The sequence below is a fragment of the Oryctolagus cuniculus genome, chromosome 12 (genome assembly GCF_964237555.1).
Source record: "Oryctolagus cuniculus chromosome 12, mOryCun1.1, whole genome shotgun sequence".
In the NCBI taxonomy this organism is placed as follows: Eukaryota; Metazoa; Chordata; class Mammalia; order Lagomorpha; family Leporidae; genus Oryctolagus; species Oryctolagus cuniculus.
Window position 1 is genome coordinate 30,425,506 of NC_091443.1, and position 6,984 is coordinate 30,432,489.

The window sequence follows — 6,984 nt, forward strand, 5'->3', positions numbered from 1 at the left end:
AGAGCTCAACCAATGATAAAAACTAGAATAAAAAATAATAAAAAGAATAAAATAGTAAGTTGTTCCTTGACAGTCAGGACAAGGGCTAATCAAGTAATTGTTTCTCATAGTATCCATTTACTTGTACAGGTTTCCTATTAGGTGCTTCGCTGTCACTGATCAGAGAGAACATATGATATTTGTCCCTTTGGGATTGGCTTATTTCACTCAGCATGATGTTTTCCAGATTCCTCCATTTTGCTGCAAATGACTGCATTTCATTTTTACTACTGTATAGAGTATATACATATATAGAATATATATATAAGATATATACAGAATATATATAGAATATATAGAGAGAATATATATATATTCTATAGAGTACATATCCCATAATTTCTTTATTCAGTCTTCTTTTTTTTTCTTTTTTTATTTATTTTTTATTTAGTAAACATAAATTTTCAAAGTACAATTAATTGATTACAATGGCTTCAGCCTCCATAATTTCCCTTCCACTCACACCCCTCCCATCTCCCACGCCCTCTCCCATTCCATTCACATCAAGATTCATTTTCAATTATCTTTATATACAGAAGATCAATTCAGTATATATTAAGTAAAGATTTCATCAGTTAGCACCCACACAGAAATACAAAGTGTAAAATACTGTTTCAGTACTAGTAATAGCATTAATTAACATCGGACAACACATTAAGGACAGATCCCACATGAGAAGTAAGTACACAGTGACTCCTGTTGTTGACTTCACAATGTGACACTCTTGTTTATGGTGTCAGTAATCTCCCAAGGCTCTAGTCATGAGTTGCCAAGGCTATGGAAGCCTTTTGAGTTCGCTGACTTCGATCTTATTCTGATAGGGTCATAGTCAAAGTGGAAGTTCTCTCCTCCCTTCAGAGAAAGGTACCTCCTTCTTTGATGGCTTCTATTGATGGGCATTTAGGTTAATTCCATGTCTTAGCTATTGTGATTGACCGGCAATAAACATTGAGGTGCAGACCACTCTTTCATTTGCCAATTCAATTTCTTTTGGGTAAATTCCAAGGAGTGGGATGGCTGGGTTGTATGGTAGGGCTATATTCAGGTATCTGAGGAATCTCCAAACTGTCTTCCATAGTGGCTTTATCAATTTGTATTCCCACCAACAGTGGATTAGTGAGCCTTTTTCCCCACATCCTCACCAGCATTAGTTGTTAGTTGATTTCTATATGTAAGCCATTCTAACTAGGGTGAGGTGAAAGTTCATTGTGGTTTTGATTTGCATTTCCCTGATGGCTAGTGATCCTGAACATTTTTTCATGTGTCTGTTGGCCATTAGGATTTCCTCTTTTGAAAAATGTCTATTTCGGTCCATGAACCATCTCTTACATGGGACGTTGGTTTCATTATTTTGGAGTTTCTTGATCTATTTGTAGATTCTGGTTATTAACCCTTTATCTGTTGCATAGTTTGCAAATATTTTTCCCATTCTGTTGGTTGCCTCTTCACTTTCCTGTCTGTTTCTTTTGCAGTACAGAAATTCTCAATTTGATGTAATCCCAATAGTTGATTTTGGCTTTGACTGCATGTGCCTCCTGGGTCTTTTCCAAGAAGACTTTGCCTGTGCCTATATCTTGCAGGGTTTCTCATATGTTCTCTATAATTTCATGCATCTTTAACCAATGTAGATGGATTTTTGTGTAAGGTGTAAGGTAGGGGTCTTGCTTCATGCTTCTGCATGTAGAAATCCAGTTTTCTCAGCACCATTTGTTGAATGGAATGTCCTTGCTCTAGGAATTGGTTTTAGATCCTTGATCAAATATAAGTTGGCTGTAGATGTTTGGGTTGATTTCTGGTGTTTCTGTTCTGTTCCATTGGTCTGTCCATCTGTTTTTGTACCAGTACCATGCTGTTTTGATAACAACTGCCCTGTAGTATGTCCTAAAATCTGGTATTGTAATGCTTATGGCTTTGTTTTTGTTGTACAAGATTGTTTTAGCTATTTGAGGTCTCCTGTGCCTCCATATGATTTTCAGCATCATTTTTTCCAGATCTGAGAAGAATGTCTTTGGTATTTTGATTGGTATCACATTGAATCTATAAATTGCTTTTTGGAGAATGGACATTTTGATGATATTGATTCTTCCAATCCATGAGCATGGAAGATTTTTCCATTTCTTGGTATCCTCTTCTATTTCTTATTTTAAAATTTTGTAATTCTTACTGTAGAGATCTTTGACATCCTTGGTTAAGTTTATTTCAAAGTCTGATTGTTTTTGTAGCTATTGTGAATGGGATTGATCTTAGAAGTTCTTTCTCAGCCATGGCATTGCCTGTGTATACAAAGGCTGTTGATTTTTGTGCATTGCTTTTATATCCTGCCACTTTGCCAAACTCTTCTATGAGTTCCAATAGTCTCTTAGTAGAGTTCTTTGGATCCCCTAAATAAAGAATCATATCATCTGCAAAGAGGGATAGTTTGATTTATTCCTTCCCAATTTGTATCCCATTAATTTCTTTTTCTTGCCTAATGGCTCTGGCTAAACTTCCAGGAATATATTGAATAGCTTGGTGAGAGTGGATATTCCTGTCTGGAACTGGGTCTCAGTGGAAATGCTTCCAACTCTTCCCCATTCTATAGGAGGCTGGCCATGAGTTTTTCATAAATTGCTTTGACTATATTGAGGAATGTTCCTTCTATACCCAATTTGCTTAGAGTTTTCATCATGAAAGAGTGTTGAATTTTATCGAATGCTTTCTCTGCATCTATCGAGATAATCATATGGTTTTTCTTCTGCAGTCTGTTAATGTGGTGTATCACATTGATGATTTGCAAACATTGAACCATCCCTGCATACCAGGGGTAAATCCCACTTGGTCTGGGTGGATGATCTTTCTGATGTGTTGTTGTATTCTATTGGCAAGAATTTTATTGAGGATTTTTGCATCTATGTTCATCAAGGAAATTGGTCTGTAATTATCTTTCTATGCTACGTTTCTTTCAGGTTTAGGAATTAGAGTGATGCTGGATACATAGAAAGAATTTGGGAGGATTCCCTCTTTTTCAATTGTTCTGAATAATTTTGAAGAATTGGAGTTAGTTCTTTAAATGTCTGGTAGAACTCAGCAGTGAATCCATCCGGTCCTGGGCTTTTCTTTGTTGGGTGGGCCTTTGTTACTGATTCAATTTTTGTCTAATTATGGGTCTGCTTAGGTTTTCTATGTCTTCATGGTTCAATTTAGGCAGGTTGTATGTGTCCAGGAATCTATCCATTTGTGAAACATTTCCCTGTTTGCTGGCATACAACTCTTTATAGTAATTTCTGATGACTTGTTTTATTTCTGTGGTATCTGATGTTACATTCCATTTCTTTCTCTGATTTTATTGACTTGGGTCTTTTCTCTCCTTCTTTTAGTTAGTGTGGCCAATGGTGTGTCAATTTTGTTTATTTTTTCAAAAACCCCAGCTCTTAAGTTTGCTGTACTTTTAATGTTATTTTCAATTCAATTTTGTTGATTTCTTCTCTAATTTTAATTATTATCTTCTCCTGCTAGTTTAGAGTCTGGTTTGCTGCAGTTTTTCTAGATGCATTGATAGCTCATTTGTTTGGTGCCTTTTCAGTTTCGTGATGTAGGCACCCATGTCTATAAACTTTCCTCTTAACAATGCTTTTGCTGTATCCCATAAGTTTTGATATATTGTGTTGTTATCCTCTTTTATTTCCAGAAAGTTTTTGATTTCTCTTTTGATTTTTTCTATGACCCAGCATTGATTCAGGAACATGTTGTTCAGTCTCTATGTGTTTGCATATGCTCTAAGGATTCCTGAGTTGCTAATTTCCAGCTTCATTCCACTGTGGTCTGAGAAGATGCATGGTATGATTTCAATTCTTTTGAATTTTTGAGACTTGCTTTATGGTCTAGTATGTGGTCAATCCTAGAGCATGTTCCATGTACTGCTAAGAAGAATGTGTATTCTTCAAGTGTAGGATGAAAAGTTCTGTAGATATCTGCTAGATCCATTTGGTCTATAGTGCCAATTAAATCTGCTGTTTCCTTGTTGATCTTCTGTCTGATTCATCTGTCTATTGCTGAAAGTGGAGTATTGAAGTCCCTCAATAGTATTATATTGGAGTCTATGCCTCCCTTTAATTCCCTTAACATATCTTTTAAATAACCTGGTTCCCTGTAATTAGGTGCATATACATTTATAATAGTTACATCTTCCTACTGAATTTATTCCTTAATCATTATATAGTGCCCCTCTTTGTCTCTCTTAACAGTTTTTGTGTTAAAGTTTATTTTGTCTGGTACTAAGATGGCTATGCCAGCTCTTTTGTGGTTTCTTTTGGCATGGAATATCTTTTTCCAACCTTTCACTTTCAGTCTGCATGCATCTTTGTTGGAAAGATGTGTTTCCTGTAAGCAATAAATAGATGGGTTTTGTTCCTTAATCCATTCAGCCAGTCTGTGTCTTTAACTGGAGAGTTGAGGCCATTAACATTCAATGTGACTATTGATAAGTAGTAACTTTTCCCTGCCATTTTCCCAAAGATATTTTTTAATACACGCTTTGAACTTCATGTGATCTTTTACTATGTGTTCTTCCTTTACCTTCTTTCATATTGATGGCTGTGTTTCTGTGTTTCTGTGTGTAACACATCTTTAAGCATCTTTTGCAGGGCTGGACGGGTGGTGACAAATTCTTTCAATTTCTTTTTACTATGAAAGGTCTTTATTTCACCTTCATTCACAAATGATAGCTTTGCAGGATATAATATTCTGGGCTGGCAGTTTTTCTCTCTTAGTACCTGGGCTATATCTCGCCATTCCCTCCTAGCTTGTAGGGTTTCTGATGAGAAGTCAGCTGTGAGTCTAATTGGAGGTCCTCTGAGAGTAATCTGACGTTTCTCTCTTGCACATTTTAGAAATTTTTCTTTATGTTTCACTGAGGTGAGTTTGATTACAATGTGTCATGCTGAGGATCTCTTTTGGTCATGTTTATTGGGAGTTCTATGTTCTTCCTGTGCTTGATGGCTCTGTCCTTCTCCAAACCTGGAAAGTTTTCTGCTAGTATCCCACTAAAAAGGCCTTCTAATCCTTTCTCTCTCTCTATGCCTTCAAGAACTCCTAGAACCAAATGTTGAATTTTTTAATAGTATCCTGTAAATTTCCAACAATATTTTTAGAATTCTAATTTCCTCTTCTTTTCTTTGTTTTGACTGTATACTTTCCTGTGCTCTGTCTTCTAAATCCGATATTCTCTCTTCTGCCTCAGTGACACTGTTTTTAACGCTTTCAACTGTGTTCTTTATTTGTTCAATTGAATTCTTCATTTCATTTTGATTTATCTTCAATATCTCAATTTCATGTTCTACTAAATTCCTCATTTATTTTGATTCCTCCTTAAGATTTCATTTTCACGAGAGAGATTTTCTATCATGTCCTGCATGGATTTCAGTAGTTCATGCATTTGTTTTTGATAACTTCTAAATGCTTTTAACACAAATTTTTTTAAGTTCTGTTTCTTGCATTTCTTCTATCTCATCATCTTCATAATCTTAAATCGGAGTGCATTGTTCATTTTGGGCATCATAGTGTCTTCCTTGTTCTTGTTTCCTAGATTTCCATGTTTTTGTTTGGCATTGTGGAGATATTCTTTGGTTTCTCCTTCTCCTTCTCCTTCTCCTTCTCCTTCTCCTTCTCCTTCTCCTTCTCCTTCTCCTTCTTCTTCTTCTTCTGCTGTGGTGGCTTTTCTCACTAAACTATGACTCTAGATTAAGTGGACTGTCTGCTTTTGGTGAATCTCTAGAGGCTTGTGGCTGGTGTGGCCAGAGAGCTCTGTTCATTTCTCCTGGGTTAAGGGTGTGCCAAAGGTAACACACCCAGGTTTGGCATGGTAAATCTTTCTCTCTCTCTCTCTCTCTCTCTCTCTCTGTTTTTTTTATTCAGAAGGGAAGTAATTCTGCTCATCTGAGCTCTTCTCCTCGATTGCCATCAGGCCTGAGTGCTAGCCCCAGTGGGTATAATATTCATCTTCCTTCCCAAGGACCACACAAAGGATCTGTTCAGTCCTCAGTGTAAGCTCAGATTCCCCTGCAACGTCTCTCAACGGTAGCCAAGGCGGCCTGAGCTTGCAGCATCTTCCAATGAGACTACTCACATCTCAGCCATACTGTGAGTTCTCCCACACACTCTGTTGTTTTTTTTTTTTTTCACAGTCCCGGTTCATAAGCTCCACACATTCACTACATCTTAGTGTCCTGTTATTACTCCCCACCAGAGTCATGTATTTCTGCTTGATTGAGGGTGGTCGTAGCCCCCAGCTGGCACAGCTGTTACATATGTCCAAAATGGTGCCTGCTCTATTGCCTCGCTCACCTTTGTAAGGTGAGTGCAGAGACAGAATTGTGTCTGTACCATCCCTTTTTTCTCTCTCTCTCTCTCTTCTAGTTAGGCTGCTGTACTTTCCCCCATGGGACTTCAAGCCTTGTTTCCTCTAGGCTCTTCCTGTCCCTTTTTTGCCAGTGTCTTGGACTACTACAGTTTTGCCTCACCTCTCTTTCCAGTGCTAGTTTGGAGGAGACTCTCGGCAGCTGGGCTCCCAAGCTGTGGGCACTCATGCCCTCATGTAGATCCACCGTGTCCCTCTAATTCCAGCAGAGTTTCCTCTGCCATTTTGTTCTCTAACTCTTCCCTGAGACTACACTATCTCCACTTTTGTTAACTATCTTTTCCTGGACTATCAGTGAGCTCCCTCCCTATTCCATCATCTTGGAGGCAATCATACAACTACTTATTATTTTAAGGTAACTAATATATAGATAAATTAACTGACAAATTATATGAGAAAGTCATATATAAGATAAATGGAAAACTATGAAAAGGTTTTTAAATGTTTATTTATTCATTTTTTATTATAAAGGGAAAGTGACAGAAAGAGACAAATCTTCCATCTGCTGTTCACTCCTCAAATGCCCACAACAACCAGGGTTGGACCAGACT